The 21,627-nt window shown below is 41.8% G+C and overlaps 1 long non-coding RNA gene across 1 annotated transcript in view; it reads right to left on the bottom strand.

Moving 5' to 3' along the window:
• The window catches only part of LOC140599881 (uncharacterized), a 35,999-nt gene extending 27,282 nt beyond the window's left edge, over positions 1-8,717 (bottom strand). Inside the window, exons 1-2 of the long non-coding RNA XR_012002882.1 lie at positions 8,567-8,717; positions 4,967-5,182 (exon numbers count right to left, since the gene is read on the bottom strand). This is a non-coding gene — a long non-coding RNA (uncharacterized lncRNA). The remainder of the gene's footprint in view (positions 1-4,966; positions 5,183-8,566) is intronic.
• Positions 8,718-21,627: the final 12,910 nt, after the last annotated feature.

The following is a 21,627-nucleotide window of genomic DNA, read 5'->3' as shown; positions in this document are numbered from 1 at the left end:
GATGAGTAGGTGGGGCATAGGGGACTTTTAGGACAGGACAGCTATTCTGTGTGATAGTCTAATGCATTTGGTAAAACCCATAGAAAAGTGAATCCTAATGTAAACGTTAGATTAATAATAATAATAATAATAATAATAATAATAATAATAATTTGCTCATCGGTTGTAACAAATGACCCCACTGATGTAAGATGTTCATTATAGGGGGACTGGGTGGTGGAGGGTGAGGAATGAATATACATCAACTCTCTGTTCTTACTTTCTGTTCAATGTTTCTGTAAACCTGAAACTGCTCTAAGAAATGGTGTATTTAAAAAAAAAAAACTTATAAAGATCACGTGTGTACAATTCTCTTTTGTAGTGTGTGTGTTTGCACGAGTGAGTGTGTATAGGGGGACCTGTGTAGAAATACTCAGGATGATTATGTCAAAATGTCAAAATGTTCATAGTATCATTTTCCAGTGTCAGGATTCTAAGTGATTTTTTCTTGTTTTTTTTTTTTTTTTAAAGATTTTTCATTTATTTATGAGAGAGAGAGAGAGAGAGAGAGGCAGAGACATAGGCAGAGGGAGAAGCAGGCTCCATGCAGGGAGTCCAACGTGGGACTCGATCCAGGTCTCCAGGATCAGGCCCTGGGCTGAAGGCGGCGCTAAACCATTAAGCCACCCGGGCTGCCCTGATTTTTGTTTTTTAATTGGTGTCTTTCTGCACTATCTAAATATTTTATGGTTATTTGATAACCAGAAACAAAAAAAGTATTTTCGTTTAAAAAAAAAAATAAGACAAGAACAATTGAAGAGAACATGGGGCACCTGGTGGCTCAGTTGGTTAAGCATCTGACTTCAGCTCAGGTCATGATCTCAGGGTCTTGGGATGGATCCCTGCATTAGGCTCAGGTCTGCTTGTCCTCTGCCCCTTCCCCACTCTCATGCTCTCTTTCTCTCTTAAAAAAAAAAAAAAAAAAATCTTTAAAAAAAGAGAACACCACCACCAACAGCAAAATGTAAACAAAACAATCTATGATCCTACCATCTAGAGATAACAACTTTAACATTTTGATATCTGTCCTTTGAGGCTACTTATAACAGAGGCAGCTTTGGAATATATACAAACATTACCTATAATTTTGCAACACATTTATACTATAAATGTATATTATACATGTATATAAATATAAATGTATATTTATAGTTTTGTTCCCTTTGTTTTAAGCTTACTTTACTTCTGTTAACCTTTACCATGCTGTTAAAATTCTTTAAAAGCATCATTTAAAAAAATGTTGCAGAGTAATCTACCGTAGGAAATCCAATCACTTGCTGATTTTTTTTCACATTAGGATGTTATAAACAACATTGCAGTGAACAATATTTTATGAAGAGTTGCTATTATGTCCTGATTATTTCAGAGCCAAGGATATTTCTACGGTGATTCAAAGTCATCCCTTTAAATAAGTGGCAAACCAGTAACTAAGTCCTTAAAATGGGAAGGGATATTAAACTGTTTAATCCCATCCCTGTTTGCATGGAAACATTGCATTGAACCAGTTTATTTTTTATTTTTATGTTTTTAAAAAGATTTTATTTATTTATTCATGAGAGACACAGAGACACAGGCAGAGGGAGAAGCAGGCTCCATGCAGGGAGCCTGATGCGGGACTTGATCCTGGGTCTCCAGGATCAGGCTCTGGGCTGAAGGCGGCACTAAACCGCTGAGCCACCCAGGCTGCCCACATCAAACCAGTTTAGAGTCCAGTTTTCTTTCTAACCTTAAAATTTTCCAAATGTACATGATGCCTTTATGAAAAAATTCCTAAAATAGAAATCTGAATTTATAGAATTAGAAGTGGCTATTCAATTTATAAATATCAATGAATATCATTTGGTATCAATGAAGATACCAAATCAGAATGATAGCACCTAACTTTTGGGAGAAGGGCGAGAAGCTGGTGTGGAACTTAAGATCCTTTGGAAAATCTCATGAAAACTATGGCTCCCACACTCAAAAAAATGTCCATGTGTGGGTACACCCATATGTTTGCATACTTTGCTGGAGGTGTGATGGTCCATCTGTGAACCTCAGGTTACTGTAGCATTTGAACATGACCAGGACTTTGGTTCATTAAGGCATTTCAAACAAACAAAAAAAAAATCACTTTCTCTTTGTATAGTTTTATAAAATCTTTTCCTTTACAGGTTTCATTCAAGCACCCCAATCAACTGAAATAAATAAAACATGCTTTTTTGATGAAAGGTTTTTTTTAAAAATAGCTTTACTATTGAGTTTTTTTTTTGTTAAATATTATTTATGAAGAATGTTAAAAACAACTGGAAAGGAAAATGTCACAGAGAACAATTCCCCTGGGTGGGGCCTAGGAGATTCATTCTGTGCATAAGCCGCCTCTTATCAGAAAGTTACCAGTGACGCCATATCCTTTTCAGGAAAGCAAGCGAGACTTTTTTTTTTTTTTTGACTTTGAATTCCTTACTGATATCAGAGCAGGCAACCCTGATGTATTCATATATTTTTAGAGTACGTTAAGTCCTCTGTTACTAAAGGTGTTACCAAAGGAATCATTCTACGAAACCCAAGGGTGGAGGGTATTCCTTTCTAATGATATTTTATTGACCATTGTGGATTGAAGATTAACTGAGTCTATACCCAGAGATTTATTTGGAGGAAGTGATGAGGGGAATAGCATATGAATGGGGTGGAGGGAAAGCAAGGAGTGTTTGGGAAGAAGGGCATTTGAGCCACTTGAGGGATGTGCCTGCTGCTCCTGAGTCTCCCTGTACTTCCTGGGCTCGGTGCTAAGTGTTCTATGCCTTCTCATTATTCTCCTTAACAAACCCAGGAGGTGGTAGATATTATTATCTTCTCTTAAAAAATGAGGAAATGGACATGGATAAGTTTAAGTAAATGACCTAAGTTCTCACAGCAAATAAATAGCAGAGTCAGAATTTAAACTCAGGAATGTTTGGGCCGCAAGCTGACCTACATGCTTTACCATGATGCATACCTCCATCCCAAAGTAATGCTGATGTTATGTAATTTGTCCCAATTTGGTTTTTGGTTAACAGCCCAGAACTTCTGAAAACACATGGCACATACTCCAGTTTATTTATTTATTTAAAGGATTTCTTTCTTTCAGAGGTCAGGGAGGGGCAGAGGAAGAGGGAGAGAGAGTGTCAAGCAGAGTTGGCTCTGAGAGCAGAGAGTGGAGCCCAATGCCAGCCTCGATCTCACGACCCTGAGATCATGACCTGAGCCAAAACCAAGAGTCTGAGGCTTAACTAAGATACCAAGACATTTATTTTTATTCAAAGGAGGAGGAAATGTTGTCACCAGGACGGCAACATGGGTCATTTCTGACTTCACTCTCCTTCACAAGAACAACTAACAATTATTCAAGAACAAGACAGTGCTAAGAGAATCACAGAACACAAGGATGAGGCTGAGGCACCCCCTATACCACAGACACTAAGATAGACAGACTGCATTAGAAGGATGAGGGAAGTGGCTACATGTTGACTGCACTTCTCAACAGAAACTTTTCAGGCCAGGATGATTATTCAAAATAACTGTCATCCAAGAATTCTATACCTGGAGAAGCTGTCCTTCAGAAACGAAGGAAGAATAAAGATTTTCCTGAACAAACAGAAGCTGAAGGAGTTCATCTTTATAACAGCATTTATCTATAGGAGCCAAGACATGGAAGCAACCTTCGTGTCCATTAATGGATAAATGGATAAAGAAGATAAGGTCTCTGTGTATATTTACACACACACAGTGGCAATTCCTGGCAAGAAGCACAGGAGGCATGCTATGGCAGGATTGAATGGTTTCTTTTCCGCTGGAGGATAACATTTCACAAAATTGGGAATTTTAAGAAAATATTCGCCATGTCTGATAATCATTTATTAATCAAGTATTTTTTTTTTTGGTAGTAGATGCTGGAAATATAATGATGGATTAGTCAATGTTCCTGTTTTCAAAGAACCCAGAGATTAGAAAGAAAGAATATAAAAAAAAGTCAGTACAGGGTATCAAGGGCCATAATCACAGGGCCTTATGAATGCACCTGGGAGAGGCACCTGACTCTACTGAAGGGGTCACAGAGAAATTGTTCCAGGGGAGGGAACATCTATTCTGAGCATGACTGTCTATTCAATTTGTGGAGTCCAGTGCAAAACAAAAATGCAGATCACTTGTTCAAAAATATTAAGAATGGCAATACAGAGACAAGAGTACTAAATCAAGCATAGGCACTTCTAATTGAATTTCCTTTCATTTAGACTGCAACACCCACAATGAGAACATTCCAAACCATTGTTTAGCAAAATGAACCCAGTTTGGGTACTTATGCCATTTGTTTCTTTTGAAATGTCATTTTTACACAAGTAACATCTGTGGTTCTAAGAGAATATATTTTAAATCAGTTAGGGTTAGGGTGTGGCTGTAATTTTTGAAAGAACCATAGAGTATTAAAACAGGTGATGGTTGTTTATTATTTATGGCATTTCTCTCAGAAAGTTGCAGAGAACTTTCTGGGAACTCCAGGGAATATTTAAATACTTTTTTTTTCAGTAGCCTGAACCTCTGAAAGAAATAATTTATGTAAATGATAAAAAGTGAGTGTTAGGGGTATTTGGGTGGCTTGGTTGGTTAAGCATCTGACTCGATTTCCGTTTAGGTCATGATCTCAGGGTGGTGGGACGGAGCCTTTCCTGAGGCTCCTCACTCAGCAAGGAGTCTGCTGGAGATTCTCTCTCTCCCATACCCCCTCCTCTCTAAAAATAAGTAAATAAATTGTAAGAAAAAGTGTCAGTATGTTTGTTGGGAATGAAAACAGAAACTTTACCTGTTGATTACCGAAAGCAGAGAACATGGAATCTATGGAATATTGTATTATTGTTGATTTTTTTTACTGCACCTTTTAATAATTTTACACGACAGCCATACAACTTACAGTGCTTCTGTGGGAGGAGTCTACTTCTGGGTCCCCTTGGTATCATGCTGGGCCATGTGATTTGTTTTGGCCAATAGAGTGAGAGGAAGCAATGTATGCCATGTCTGAGTGGAAGTTTCCGGCAAACACCAAGGGCCATTGCAGTTTGGCCTCTATTTTCTCTCCCCTGCCATGTCCAGTGTGTCTCCTAGAGAAGCTGCTCCTTCGGCTTTGATCCTGCATGAAAAAACAGGAGCAGAGCCATAGCCAACAAATGAAATGGGACTGAGAAATAAATCTTCGTTGTTGAAAAGCAACTGAGATTTGGGGGTTATTAATGACTATAATCTAGTGAAAACTTGCTAATTCACTATCTTATTTATTATAGGGCAACGATTCACAAACCCAAGTATTTGCCTGAAGGATGCTCAGTGATCCCAGTCCTCTAGAGAGTGACATTGCTCTCATAATGATGTAGGTTCTTCCAGAGACACATCCTCTGAGAATTCTTCGGATGGTAATCTGATCGGCTTCGAAATCAAGCTGAATCCTAGAGGTAGGAGCAGGGACTGGTGTCCAACACCCTCTGTTTTCACTTCCCCACTGCTGCCTGCTGTCTACTTGACCTGGAACACATTGCTTGGCCTCAGTTCCCCATCTGAAAACTTGGAATAGGACTGTCTACTTCATAAGGTTGTTAGGGCAGAGTCAGTTTCTGCTAATTTCTTTCACATCAGTGCCTCTTTCCCATCGAGTTTTTCTCCCTTATTCAATTAGCTTTTTTATTTTTTACTCTATCATTTTTTTCATATAAAAGAAATAAGACATTTAGGGATTAATGTTGAGTTTCTTTTTGTTCCTCTCCAAGTACCTATTCCTTTACCTCTCCCTGATGGCAAATAGTATCTCATATTTAGTACATAATTTATTTTAATATCTAGTTTATATCATTTATTACACATGTAATAAATTACATGTATAATGTGCATATATACACAATACTTATTAGTATATGATACTATATATAACCTAATATTTTACATGACTTATTAGTATACACATATCATATTAGTGTACACTATATTGGATTCATGTGTGTGTGTATGTATGTACATATATATACACACACATAAAATATGCATATAAACACAATCTTTACATAGGACACACTTAGGATAAAAGAATTAGTAAAATATTACCTTTCCCTAAAAAAATAATGGCAGGGAAAAATAGTTTCTCCCTGTGAGGTTTTTTAATTATTTTATGTCATTTGTCAGTTTTTTCTAATTGTCTCTGTAGGCCAGGCCCTGTAGTAGGAACTGGGGATGAGAACAGAAATGGACTTGTCCTCTTTGAGCTTACCTCCTGGTAGAAAGAGGCAGAAAATAAACAATTGAGCAAATAAGGAAATGCAATGATGGGCCATGAAAAAATTAAGGGTCACTCTTTAATGACTGGAGAAGAATAATGATTAATTTATAGCTGTTTTGAGGGAGGGATGTAATATTTATTGAGCAACTAAGTTTCAGCTAGTTTATCTGTATGATTTAACTTAAATTTTATAGTAATCTTGGGAGTAGGTCCCTTTTATGGATGAAAAAATTTGAAGTTCACATCTGTCAACTAACTTTCCTCAGATTACCCAGCTGGCAAATTGAAGAGTAGCCTTTTAATTCTTACCGCCTACTTCTTCCTCCTGCCTAACACCTCTTTTCCAGTGGGAAAAGCATACATTTTTCCTGTCTACCCTCGTCTCTATACCCTCCTCAGTTACGCTGTGTTCTAGATGATAAATTATTTTACCTTAAAAGAAGGTTAAATTTCATCTTTCCCTTCATGTTAAGGGCAGTACTTTCATAAACGGAGCAGGACTGGACTCCAATTTTAAACCTCTCAAACCGCAGTGCTGCTGACTTGATAGCTGTGTGATTTCTGGCAAGTCACTTAGCCTCTCTGAGCCTCTGTGTCCTCAAGTGTCCCAGGAAAGAGTGCCAGGTTGAAGGTTTTGTGACCTCAAATTTTAAGTGAGCAGGGTCTGGGTTAGTGAATTTTATTATACGTTGCATACTGATATTGCACACTCATATAGACTCTGTCTCTGGTGATGTGCTACTGGTGTGTGTTACTTCCTTGGGGTGGTGCCTCAGAGGCCTTGGAGAACTAGAAACTTGAATCCTGAGTCTGTAGAAGAACATCCCTTTCTTCTACATCTCACTCTCAATAATTTTTCAGGCCGGGGAAAAGTTTGCTTGTGGTGCCCTCTGCCCTTGTGGATAAAGGAGGCTCAGGATGACTTTGGAGACCCCTCAGTGAAGGTGGGAACACTGGAGAATTATCATTTTCTTTCTCTTCATTTGTCTGGGTAAGAGTAACTGTAATAAAGTATAGTTCAGGAGGGCAAAAACCATATTGGAGAAGCCTTGAAAGTGATTCAGTTTCAAGTCACAAGATCAATTAAGCAAGGTTCTAGAACTACTGCTACTATTACAGCAGATCCATGGCACAGGTTCAGAAGGTGATTCAGGATGTCTCTTTCCTTGGACATTAACGCTCATTACCTGAAAATTACTCAGCCTTGGCCCTTAGGGAAATCTTAAGAGCCCAGCCCAAATGGCATAATCCTATTTGAAATACCAAGATCTCACGATAATGAACAATGTAGAAAGAGAGAGGGCACTTGTCTGGGTTAGACCTCATCAATTTGATAATTTGCAACCAAGAGGACAATCATCTCTAGATCACTGTACATCTGTCATACAAAGGATCTCTAGACTTTTAGCTGTGTGCTTAAATTATCTCGAGAAAATGAGGCAGAGGGAAGAAGGAGGGGAATAAATTCTCACTTTTTTTTAGGCTCCTGCCTTTTTGACGAAATGAACTTCGTTTGCTGACAATTTCTCTTCTTGCCTGCAAATTAGACTAATGAGTCCTACCTCACAGGGATGTGATGAGACTATGAGACTATGAGACTATGTACTATGTACATGAGACTATGTAACTAAAGGCCTCACGTCATGTTGGGCCCAGAGCAGGTATGGAGTAGATGTCAGTTTTCCCCTCATATTTTGCTCATCACATACCTGACTGATGTCTGTTAGGTGCCAGGCTCCATGCCTTACACACCATCGGGGAGATGTGCAAATTTGTCCTCAACAAGCACATGGTCCAGGAAGGCAGATAAAGCTGTGTAAATGGACCACTTACTGGTGGGGTTTTTGAAGGAGCCCAAGAAATAGCACCCCTCTTCCTGGCTGGGTCAGGACCTTGGAGACTCCGAGAGGGACCCAGGAGTTGAGTGGATTCTGGACAAGATGGTGTGGATCTGTTTGCCCAGGAAACTTCCCAGGTTTTCAGACACTGCAAAGGCCCCGGGTGCAATCACTGGCAACCTAGAGAAGCCCAGGCCTCCTCTGGGTGAGAGGAATGTGCAGGAGCCAGGAGCTGATCCACAGAGGTGGGCGGACGGCCTGTGGGACTCAGACTGCCCACAAAGCTCCCCCCCAGCCCTGCCCCCCCTCGGAGGCAGGAGACAGGGGAAAGGTAGAAGGAAAGAAAACCCTCATTAAGTTTGTTTTCAATTTAAATAGAAGGATGAAGAACCACTGACGTTAATACTAATACCTCATTGGGATCCCTGGGTGGCGCAGCGGTTTGGCGCCTGCCTTTGGCCCAGGGCGCGATCCTGGAGACCCAGGATCGAGTCCCACATCGGGCTCCCGGTGCATGGAGCCTGCTTCTCCCTCCGCCTGTGTCTCTGCCTCTCTCTTTCTCTCTGTATGACTATCATAAATAAATAAAAAAAAAAATTAAAAAAAAAATTAAAAATACTAATACCTCATTACTGGTTGATTTATTTGGTCCCTATACCCTGACTGTCAGAATCACCTGTGGAGATTTAAAAAGTTATAAATACCTGGTTCCACCCTGTGGGTATTCTAAATTAGAGGGTTTGGGATGGGGCCCAGACATCTGCATTTTAAATGCAGGTCATTCTGACAGGCATCCAGGCTTTTGACCCACAACATTGAGCAATGTTGGTGTGGTTAATCTCAAAAACAAAACAAAACACCCCCCCCCCCCAGCCTTCTTTAGAAGAGGACCAATGAAGATTGCATTACACTTGTGTGTGAATAACTCCTTCAGATCTGTCTGCCAAAACAGATAAGCTTAAGAGAGTAGACAAATCAAAAGTAAGTCCTTCCTCTTGATATAGTTTTTTGTAGAAACAACCCCGCGGATACATTTTTCTCTTTGTTCCATACTTTGTATGCTCAAAGCCAGCATTTCAAAAGGCAGTTTTCCCTAGGAACGTGGATAGGATCATAAAAGACTCAGCTGCAGATTTACCCAACCTGTGGTGAATGCCTACTATGTGCTAGCAATGGGGCGAGGCAACCTCCTTATGTTTCCTCAGAGGAGAGAGTCAGGCTAAAAAGGTAGTGGGCTAGCGAAGATGCTAGGAACTGGTGAGGTTTGGGGACCACGACTTAATGAAAGTTCACCTCCAAGCTGATGAAGACCTGGTAATGCTGTGGCGTGAAAACCTCACTAGAGGCACTGGAAATTGGTACAGCTTTGGTACATACATTTGGTTATATATTTTAAGGACTAGATCTATGCAAATGTTCTTACAATTTTACTCATTAATCCAATTTCTGAGAATTATGTTAAGGAAATACTTTTTAAAATGTAACGTGCTATAGGTAAGAAGAGAATACTTACCATATTTTAAAATTACAGCGACATCTAGAAATTGCAAAAATTTAATCATTAAGGACGTAAGTAAATTGTTGCATAGTGACTAAGGACTTAGTTAAATGTCACATCGACACTTAAAAGTGATCATTATGAAGTCTATGTAGCATAGGTAATATGCTTATGACAAAATATCACATGAAAAAAATATGAGATGGATAGGGGTTTTGTGCATTGGAGTAGTTGGATTCGGAGTGTTTTTTCCGTTGTGGATGTAGTAGATAAATATTGTTTGGGTTACCCTGCATTCCTTTCTACCCTATACGGACCCAAGAGGAAAAAGAAACTTTCCACTCTTGGCCAGTGAACTGGGATGATGTATGCTTGAAGTTTTGGTGACTTTGCCCTTTTTTTCTCTGCCAAATGAAAAAAGCTTGCCTCCAAGAAAAGTGAAAGCTAGAGAGATGGATCAGGAGTCAGAGAGATGGATGGATGGATGTAGGGATAAAGGGGTAGATAGATAGATCGAAGGACCCACCTAATGACAGTTTGTAAGTCTCTGCAACAAACCCCTAAAACTGTCACTTATGTGAACCCACTAACTTCTTATACTAGTTAATTTACTATTGGTCACTTGCAATTCAAAGAATTCTGACAATAGAATTGATTTAATTGCAAACATTTTTATTTTGTGTCAGAATTTGCCAAAGTTGCTATTTGTTTGTTGGTTTTTAAATAAACTCTTTTTACTTTCTAAAGTCATTGGAACAAGCTGTCCTTGTGTGTAAATACTGCTTTTGTGAATCATTTCCCATTAAATTACTGATTGACTTTTGGTTTCTATTGACTGTAATTTCCTCCCGAGTCTTTCTCAGCTTTTCCTGAGACATCAGCCACATTAACTATTTTCCCACATCCTGTTTCTGACAATAGATACCCTAAGAATGCTTTCCAAAGGATGATCTGAAACACAATGTGAATCCAAATCTGTACAAGGCAGGAATACATGGGCAGTTTTGAAACAAAGCAACAAACGTTAATTGCACACCTACTATATGCCAGGCAATGGGACCACGACAAGGAAAGTCCAAGGGGACAGAGTCCCTGCCCTTCAGGTACTTCTATCTGAAGTGCATGTGTGTATTCACCGGAGGTGCAGGGCACGTCTAGTCTGGGAGTGTATTTAGCACTTGCTACTTGCTTGCTTCATGTCTCTGCCGGGGCAGTAGGCTAATAATCAACGTTTATCGAACTACTCTGTGCCACACCTATATGCATTAATTATTATTATTATTATTATTATTATATTATTTTGCTGCAAAAAGCTTTATTATTTCCCCTGGTCCACGGCTGGGAGAGGCTCCACGGAGGGGCTCAGGCACCAGCCCTGGCACCAGGGGGACCGGGGGGCCCGAAAGACTGCGGGGCTCCAGGTCGCGCTCGTGGGAGGCCCCCAGGGGTGGGGGGCAGGAGGGCAGGAGGGCCTCCCCCGGCCTGTGCGGGGCGGGCGGGGCGGGGGCAGAGCCCCAGGTAGGGTGCCGGCCGCCCCGGGCCCGAGGGGCTGAGGACACGGTGGCCCGGTGTGTGGGGGAGGCTGCAGGAAGGGGCGTCGGCAGGTCGCGGGTCCCCTGATGACGGGGTCCACTGGGGTCCCCCCCACCCCCGGGGACGCCGGGCGGGATCCAGGGACTGCGGGGGGCACCGCTGCCAGGCGTTACCCTTTTCCCATTTATCGGGGGAGGACACTGAGCAGCGTGAGGCTATTTCTCGCGCCAAGTGACCCAGGTGGATGGAACCGAGGTGGCCTGGCTCCTTACCACCCAGCAGCGCCGCTTACACGATATCGTGAATTGCTGGATCTGATCCTTACAGCAATTTTTGAATTTTTTTTGAGGAAAAACAAAAAGTTATGAAATTGAATCCTGGTGGTGAGATAGCCAGATAGCCGGCCAGGATGAGATGGAGAGGTCCTTCTCAGCTTGCACTTTGAGCCTTACAGAAAAACGATCTGAAAAAAAAAAAAGAATTAATCCGTACATTCATCTATTCAACAGATGTTTGTTGACTGTCTGCTCCTGAGCAAACGTTGTCAAAAGCCCTCAGTTTAGTAGGAGGAGGTGAAAAATAAGCAAATCCTTAAAATATGTCGTAGCGTGGTGAGTCCTCTAATAAAGGCATCACAGATTCCTTTATACCTCTTTATACCCCACATGGTGAGGGTATTGAGAGGAGGAGGGAGGGTTGGAGCGGGAAATGTTCTGAGATGGTTGACCTGTAAGCTGGGCGTTGAAGTAGGAGTTCTATTCGGTGGGCATGGGGACGGGTAGGGGGGCAGTGTCGGTGGGTGGTGGTAGAAGGCCTTCTAGCTGGAGGGTCTGCTTTTAAATTTGCCGCAAAGGTGCCTTGAAGGGCAGCCCCGGTGGCACAGCGGTTTAGCGCTGCCTGCAGCCCGGGGTGTGATCCTGGAGACCCAGGATCAAGTCCCACATCGGGCTCCCTGCATGGAGCCTGCTTCTCCCTCTGCCTGGGTCTCTGCCTCTCTCTCTGTCTCTCATGAATAAATAAAATCTTAAAAAAAAAAAAATCTGTTTGTTAGAAGTCAGTGCCTACATCCAGCCTGTACTCTAGTGGAGGAAATTATACAAGAACCAGGAAGAAAGGATGGAGGGGGAGGGGTGGGGATGTGGGGGAGCAAGGGGGAAAGGGACAGTCTCAGAGACAGCCTACTACACCCATTTTCAAAATAGCAGATTTATTTAGAAAAATACTTATTTACGATGAATATGTCATCTTTACCTTGAAGAGATATGTTAAGCATATTTATTTTTCTGAAAATATCTGTGTGATCCTGGCAGCCACTAGTCAGCACAGAAAGGTCACACAACTTGAGAGCCTCATTCTTTGCCAACAAAAAATGTGTAAGTCTGGGGATCCCTGAGTGGCTCAGTGGTTGAGCATCTGCCTTTGGCCCAGGGCATGATCCTGGAGACCCGGGATCAAGTCCCATGTCAGGCTCCCTGCATGGAGCCTGCTTTTCCCTCTGCCTGCGTCTCTGCCTCTCTCTGTGTCTCTCATGAATAAATAAATAAAATATTTTTAAAAATGTGTAAGTCATCTTTTAGTTGGACAACTCTTATAAGTATTTGACACAACATAACTAGCAAACAGGTATGGGTATAAACTTTAAAAATCTATTTTAAAAGAACTGCGAAGAATCCACTTCATAAAGGACTTAATTTTATAAAATTAACCACAGATGGTACCGTATTGTACATAGGATGCAATTCATTCCAATTTTGGTAGATTCCCTTTCTTCTTTGGAGAACTTTAGGTATATTATGGGTGATTCACTTTCAAGAAGTGGAAAGCAGTAACCAAAGCTCTCATCAGGTGTCTTGAAAACATTAAGAACCTCTGCTCTAGGTAATGGGTAGCTGTTGAAAAATGTTAAGGAGAACATGGAGAGATTTAAAATTTAGAATGCTGCTTGGGTAGCAGGGTGCTGGGCGGCTTGGAGAGTGGGAGCTTAGAGGCAGAGAAAACAATAGTAGTTAGCTCCCCAGCAAGAGGCAAAAAGTAGCCAGGGATTAAACCATGAAACCACTGCTGAGCATATGTTCATAAAGTCAGTGTAGAAAGAAATCATGTCCTCTACAGGCAACCATAATTCATATCTAAAACATTTCAGATCCGGGGCCCTTGGATGGCTCAGTAGGTTAAGCATCTGCCTTCAGCTCAGGTCATGATCTTGGGGTCCTGGGATCGAGACCCATATCGGGGTCCCTGCTCTGCAACGCATCTACCCCTCCCCAGGCTCGTGCATGTACTCTCTCTCTCAAATAAATAAATAACATCTTAAAAAAAATTCAGATTTTCTTTCTTTCTTTCTTTCTTTCTTTCTTTCTTTCTTTCTTTCTTTCTTTCTTCCTTTCTCTTTTCTTTCTTCTTTTTTTTTCTTTCTTTCTTTTAAAAAAGATTGTTCTCTCCTTTATATTATTATTATTATTCCTGGAGACTCAAGCTGGAAGAGAGGGAGAGATTCAGAAAAACGAATTGTCAATATTTTAAAAAGTCTACTCATATAGTAATAGAAGAAGGGTATTTGGAAAGAGAGGCTATAGAGTGGCATTGAAACCCCAAATAAATGGGCAGTCTGATCAACATTTTTTCTGGGTTGGAAAATATAACTGGTTTGAATTCCACATCTGTACCTTCTTTAAGAAGGATGACGTGTTTTTCAGGTTTTTTTTTTTTCCTTCTAGATTTTTAATTTCTTTCTTTCTACAGTGACCAGCATTACTTTGGTTTTGTCTAGGTTGAGCTGTATCTCCTGGCCAGTCTCTTATCTCTATCTCTCTCAAATAATAAAGTCACCTGTCTTTTGGGCTTCATACCTCACTTCACCTCCACTTTTTTATTTAGTGAGTTCCACGAGCACTGCTCGGATTGCCCGTCAGCTGAAAGTGTCATCTCCGTGGCATCATTGGCACAGTGGATTCCCAAGGTGGTGGCTGTCGTTTTCTCAAAGTTCAGATCAGATGGTGGGAGGGGAACAGGAGTCCTAAAGGCCGCGCGCTCCAGATTATGTGCAGAGAGAAGGGAGGCAGCTCCATTTTAACAAGGGCCTCTTTCAGCCCAATTTTGTGTTTCCCAAGGCCCAGACTTGCTGAACCGATCCAGAAACAACAGTTTGAACACACTGGCCTTGCCCTGCTGCCTCTGTAGAGACTGATGTTATTCCTGTGCCCTGGCCAGGCACCCTCCTGAGGGCTGTGGAGCCAGCATGCCGGGGGAGTCCAGGCTGCTGTTGGAGTTGGCGGCCGCTCCCAGCTCACAGGCACTCCTCACTGCAAGCAGAGCCTGGGGCCAGAGGGTGGGCAGGGAGGTGGCTGTGCAAGATCCATCTTTCTGAGTGGCAAGTGTCTGCATGACACAGTGGATTGTTCCCTGTGAGATTATCTTGACAAGTGAGATTTATTTTGGCTGTCAGTGGTGAAGTGAGCCCTCAAACTGCAATTATTTTCAACCTGGCTGGTGTTAGACCTCGACAGCAGAACTCCTGGCAGGTGGAAGAAGGTGTTTGGGGAGCCCGAAGAAACCTGACCTCTTTTCCATAGTCATGTCTTGGGAAAAGAGCTCTTCATTGGCTTAAGTCTGGTTTCAATCTTGTGTGGTGATTGTTGGGGCTCATTCACTGGGTATTTCATTTCATTTTCCATTTGACAGACAATTTAAAGGTCTACAAAGACATTTTTTCAAAAAGGTTTTATTTATTTATTCATGAGAGACACACAGAAAGAGAGAGGCAGAGACATAGGCACAGGGCTCCCATGCAGGGAGCCCGATGCGGGCGGGACTCAATCCCAGGACCCTGGGATCAAGCCCTGAGCCAAAGCCAGATGCTCAACCACTGAGCCACCCAGGTGCCCCTGGGGTTTTTGTTTTTTGTTTTAAATTTGAAGGATAGGGATGAGAGAGTCTTCCCAGATTCTTCCCCTCAACTGTCTCATTCTTGAGCAAGACCCTACAGCTGCAGTGTGGAGTTAGATAAAGCTGGACTGTAGTCTCCTGCAGTGACTTATTATTAATTGTGTGACCTGGGAACATTGCTTCTCTTCTCTAGGCCCTGTTTTCTCATCTGTAATGACAGCTGCTTTATCATAGGGTGGGATTCCTTAATCAGCAAGGACTGGAAGTAATGAGTAAAGTACTAGAATAGCGCCTGTCACGTCAAATGAACTTGTTAAAGGAGAAATATTATTTTACTCTTGAAATTATCACCAGTGTGGCCTGCAGGGCCTTCGTGGAGGAATGAATCAAGATTTCTTAAAAGGGATATGTGTGTGCCTTATGACCTGAGTAAGGAGCATGACCAGCTTAGTCAACAAGTATTTATAACAGTATCCACTGACAACACCATGTTGCCGTATTAGAGATCATTGTCCAAAAAGCAAAAAATAAAAAAATAAATAAAAAATAAAGCAAAAACATAAACTTTAATGACTTCTGGTCATTAAAACTTGCCATGTTATGTGGCAAGACATGTTAACAAAAACATTTATAAAAATGTAATTTTTTTAAAAAAAATCTATTTCTTCATGAGAGACACGGCAGAGGTAGAGGTAGAGACACGGCAGAGGGAGAAGCAGGTTGCTTGAGGGAAGCCTGGTGTGGGACTGGATCCCAAGACCCCGGGATCATGACCTGAGCTGAAGGCAGATGCTCAACCACTGAGCCACCCAGGCATCTCATAAAAATGTAATTTTTAAGACCATAGATAGATTTGCAGTTCTCTAGCTCTTCTTATACTTTTTAGTAGGAAAAAAAAAAAGTTCTGCCATCAGTGATCTAGATGAGGCCAAGAAGTCACTTCTGGGGTTTTGAAGTTACTTGGGTTTGGGGCATTCGCATTCCCACTTATGGTAAAGGTAAACAGAGCCGACTCATTACCTGATCAATACAGATAAACATGGGAGGTGGAGCGTGCAACGTAATTTACGTCTGTCTTCTAATCTGATTCAGCTCCCTGGTTCTTGTTAACTCTGTGGGCGCTAAGGTGTTCTGGAGAAGTTTGCAGGTTCCCCACTCTCGCCCTCAGCTACCGAGGGGGTCACTCTTCCTGCTGCCCTCTACTGCCTCACTTTGCTTCCGGTCAGCTCTGAGGTCTGCCCAGCACCCACTGCCCTTTAGAACTCTTTCCCTTGAAGCCTTTCCAAACAGGTGCTTGTCTTTATATAGCCGAGACTGCCTTTGTGTCTCCATATCCGTCACTGGGTGTTTACCAGTATTTATCCGATCTCCTCCAGGAGATCTCAGGAGGATAGGGAGCCAGGGCTGCTTTTCATGTAATGCCCCACATTGCTACATATTAAATGCATTTCAGAGACAATAGGTAAAGGGTGTGTTGGGGAAAGCTCACAATACACTTCTTCTGGTTTTTTTTTTGGGGGATAGCAGTTCTCATCTTCATCTGCTATCTTCTTGTTAACTAAATACATATTAGGCAAGGTTCTGAATTTTTCTTGCAGGAATGTGTACAAGTTTGGACTGGTGGACGATTCATAGACTCCAAGGAATTTAAATGTCATGGTGTATGAGAAAGTGAGAGAGAGTTAGGAAGTCCTGTGGAAGAGCCAGGACCTGAGGCCTGGCAAGCCCCAGTAGGCTCCCCATTGCTTGCCCCATTGCCGTGGTACAGGTGGCCGGAGCTGAGTGCTCTGTAGCAGGTTTGGGGACGGGGTGGAATGGAGGAGTGAAGAGTACTTATCCACTCCTCATGTGATTTGCTCAGTAGCAGTAGTAATTACTACCACTTATTAAGAACTTTTGTCCATGCACTGTGGACAAAAAAATGGCAACATTATCTTATTTAATCCTTACAAAACGCCTCTGAGAAATTGTCCTAGTTTTACACACGAGGACACCGAAGTCCAAGGTCCTACAGTGAGTAAAGGGTACAGTCAGGCTATGCATCCAGGTCTGCGTAACCTTAAAGACTGTGTTAAGGCTCATTCTCACCTATTTATCTGCTCATTTTGATTTTTTAGCTTGCCCCACCCCCGCCCCGGGGAGGGAGGGTAACCTAACCTGCTTTAGCTGATGAGAACTTGTGTTAAACATAGGGCTTAGCATGCTGATGGGCTCTTAGTACATTTTTGCTGAGTGAATGAGCGAGCCCATTCTGGTTGCATGGTGGTGGAAGATGAAACTGGGGGGTGCAGGGTCTGGGAAAGAGCCGTGCTGAGGGAGACCTCTCTGACTAGCTATGTGATCTTGGGCAAATGCCTGAACTCTGTGGGCCTCAGAGTATTACCTGTAGAGCATAGGGGGCTGAGGGGCAAACAGTGTGACCACCTCTCTGATTCTAATTCTTGTGAGGCACGGGGAAAAGTCTGTATTCCTTTGGGCGTATGTGTTCACAGTCAAGGAGAGGAGATAGAGTCAACCACCCATGCCTAGAATTCGCTCTCTGTTTAGGGATCTCTTGTCTCTTGCTACTTTAAGGATTTTCTCTTTCTCTTTGGAATTTGCAAGTTTCACTATTAAATGTCAGGGTGTTGAATGGTTTTTATTGATTTTAGGGGGGTTCTCTCTATCTCCTGGATCTGAATGCTTGTTTCCCTCCCCAAGTTAAGGAAGTTCTCAGCTGTGATTTGTTCAAATACACTTTCTCTTCCTCTGTCCCTTTCGGTGCCCTCTGGAACCCCAATTAAACAGATTTTTCCTTCTGAGGTTGTCATTTATTTCCATTAACCTTTCCTCATGATCTTTTAATTGTTTTTCTCTTTTTTCCTTAGCTTCCTTCCTTGCCATCAACTTGTCGTCTATGTCACTCACTCTTTCTTCTACCTCATTAACCCTCATCGTTAGGACCTCCAGTTTGGATTGCATCTCATTTAATTGATTTTTAATTTTGGCCTGATTAGATCTAAATTCTGCAGTCATGAAGTCTCTTGAATCCTTTATGCTTTTTTCCAGAGCCACCAGTAGCTTTATAATTGTGCTTCTGAATTGGCTTTCTGACATCAATGGTAATCCAAATTCTGTAACTCTGTGGGAGAGAATACTGTTTCTGGTTCTTTCTTTTGTGGTGAGTTCTTCTTTCTAGTCATTTTGCTCAGTGCAGAGTGGCTTGTTAGAAGTGCAGACTCTTCTCTCTGTAGAGTTCCTGCTGTTCTCTCTTTAAATCTCAGGCTGAATTCATAGGTTTTCAGGATGATTTGAAAGTTATCTAGGTAAGTTGGTGGAGACAGGTGACTTGGGGACCCTACTCTTCTGCCATCTTGCCCCGCCCCTAAATAAAATATATCATTTTTTTTCTGAGTGTTCCTGAGGAGAGCAAGTTTTATTAGACATCTCGTCCTGGGCGGACTTTACCTTCCGGCTCTTAGTCACGGTGTCCTCAGAGTCCCTGAACACCGCCAGCCACCAAGCTCACCCCACTCACTCCAGATGTTTTACCATTATTTTTATTATTATTTTTAAAAAGATTTTATTCATTTGAGAAAGAGAGAGAAAGAGCGTGCATGAGTGGGGATGGGGCGGGTAGCAGAGGGAGAGTGAGAAGTAGATGCCCCGCTGAGCAGGGAACCTGACATGGGACTTGATCCTAGGATCCTGAGATTATGACCCAAGTTAAAGGAAGATGTTTAACCCACTGAGCCACCTGGGCACCCCAACACAGGTGTTTTAATATCCTGAAAATATCAGTGCTTGTAGCAGTAGAAAAAGGCATCAAGAACGTCACAGATTATTCAGACACAATACACAATTACCTCAAGTCTACCTTTGAAATCACTGACAATTCTTAACTTGAAACAATTTTTAATCACAACATTATTCTTGTTCTATAGAGTACATTGTTTCAGTGATAAACTAGATTTCCGAGAGGTGAATATAATTAACCTGCTTCCACTTGTAACCACTCGTAAAGGAACGACTTTGAACTTGGTGGTCTTGCCTGTTTGTGGTCCTTTTCTGGGATTTTGATGATCAGAATATACACATTCCAGAAACAAAAGTGTCCTTAGGGAGTGACCTGAAACGGTTAGTGTGAATGACCAAGTGCACGAGGAAGAAAGACTGTGTTGAGTCCTGGATCCTTGTTATTTACAATGCTTGATAAAGAGGAGACATTAGCAGATATTATGAGGAAGAAAGCAGACACAGCAGTTGAGTTTCTAACTCAAGGCCACACAGATAATAGGCGGCCAGATTGAAATAAAACCCCAGATCTTTTGAGCTTCTCTTTAAGTAGTTGTTTACCACACCTAGACATTGGTCCCTGTTTCTATGAGAGCAAACAACCCTTTCTTGGATTTGCAAGATTTAGACAGAGGAGAACTTCATTGCTTAAATAGTTAGGAATTAGTCACTTCATCCACTCATGAGAGATGATTGGAAAGATCCAGTGCTTTTGAGAAGTTGTGTGGGATAAAAAGCTTTGCTGGAAGAAATCTGTTTCTGGTATTATATCCCAGAATGTAGCCGTTAACTTACAAAATGGGTGATGGTGGGGTTTGCATGGAGGGCAAAGATAAGGGGATTTAAGGGAGGAGTATTTCAAGATGGCAGAGGATTTTGTCTCTCTTCTCTCCAAGGTGCCTTATTTGACAGAAGCCTGTTTCCTTCTAGAGAATTCTAGCATTAGAAGGGCTTGTGATGGATCTTGCTTCCAGCTGTCTCTTTTAGAGATCTGTGTTGTCCAGCCGTTCTTCTCTCTTGTTAGTTTTATGTGTCCAGAGGTGTTTTCATATATCTCCCCTGCATTCTGACTGTTGGAAGTTGAGCTCATTTCATCTTCCACTACTGTTAAACTGATCCACAACACCCTCCCCCCAATACTGGTTAACCCCAGGAAAGAGCTTTAGACAAAGGTACCTATTAGAACATGTTGTTTTGGCCTAGTTGCCTTCATAGTCCCATTTGTAATGGGAAGGTTATCTTGGTTTCTCTCACAATTGGTTTGGAAGCCTGCTCAGCTGCCCTTGTCACTCAGCTCTCCAGGGTCACTTTTGTCATCTACCAAATATTAAAACAGGTGGAACTAGCCAGCAGTAATGATACCCACAGTGAAAGAAAGTGACTCAGTCCTGGCAGCTCAAGTCAGGTTTGAAAGAGGTGACCATGGGATTCCAAATGCCTTTGTGACTTTTATAGCAGAGAACCTTTGAATGGCTTCATCCTCAAAGAATGTGCCATTTCCAGTGTCATAGATATGACTGGTTTGGTGCAACTGGATGTCCCCATCTGTAGTCTCCTCTCACAAAGCCCCCTGCCCCAAGTCAGCTGCTAGAGATCCAGGTCTCCTGGCTCCTGCCAGAGCAACCCCAGCCTAGGTAGGAGAGCTCAAGTTCGGGCTGACCTTTAGGTAAGGATATAAAACTCAGGGCTGGGGTGAAAGTTTCAAATGAGGCCACTGGGGAAAGAAGTATGTTATAACGTGCTCCTGTTTCTCACTTTTTCTTACACAGTTGCCTTTTGCTGACCTGGTCATGATAATTTACAAGTTTCTCACTGAATGTCACCCAACATGCACAGTTCTATCTGCCTCACTTCTCTTTCTCCTCCATCTCACAACCCCTGCTGGGTCACGTTAACCCAACCTCCAAAAACCTTCTTGGAAATTGCCTAGGTAGTATGTCTATCCTGCCCAGCTGTGCACTGTGACTGCTTAAATTCATGTAAAAGAAGAATAATCCTGTGGGAAAACACCTTATAATATGAAAGAAGGCATGAGTTCTTAGCCAAGTCTCGTAAGATAATAGTTACGTGACTTTGTATCCCTTGGGCAAGCCACTAGTACCTACAGTTTGAACCTTGTGTGATAAAGATAAGATACTAGTTACATCCCTATGCACAGGGATGCTCTGAAAAGTAATACACCAATGCATGCCAGACTAAGACCTCCTTTGAAATAAATCCTATGTAAAGTCAGTAAATTGAGGTTATTGTCACAGTGACATAAGTGAATGTAAATGCTCAGCAAGTCTTGACTACATAAACATAGGGAGATGGAAGAGGTGTGTTTTTGTGTTAGAAAAAATAAATGGCCAACTGCCACCCACTTTTTTTCTTACTTTCAGGGCGTGTGCGCATTAACATTTTTTTAATTGCCCAATTTCTGCTTGTGAAGCTTTTGCTGAAACCAGCAAGTTTAGACTATCTGGTGAAAAACCATATCCTCTTGTTATTGATGTTTTAAAACATTTAAGTATTTTGTCCAAAATGCTAAAGAACAAAGTCAATTGTTTAACTAAAAAGGCAGAATGTAAATATTTGGTGTAGGTATTTGGAGTATCTATTTTCACAGTCTCAATACTTCCTTGCAAATGTTTGAGAAAGAGTTAGAATATGGCTCTTTGAAAAGCGTGGGAAATTAAGGATGAAATAAAAACCTGACCATAGACTTCCTTCCTCAGTTTTGAGTGAGATCTCATTGAGGTTCTCCTATAACTGGATATAGACTTCATTAGCTTTGAATGTTA

This window comes from Vulpes vulpes, chromosome 8, assembly GCF_048418805.1.
Source record: "Vulpes vulpes isolate BD-2025 chromosome 8, VulVul3, whole genome shotgun sequence".
Taxonomy (NCBI): Eukaryota; Metazoa; Chordata; class Mammalia; order Carnivora; family Canidae; genus Vulpes; species Vulpes vulpes.
Note: the sequence above shows the minus strand (reverse complement) of the source record. Positions and strands in the feature narration are given on the sequence as shown.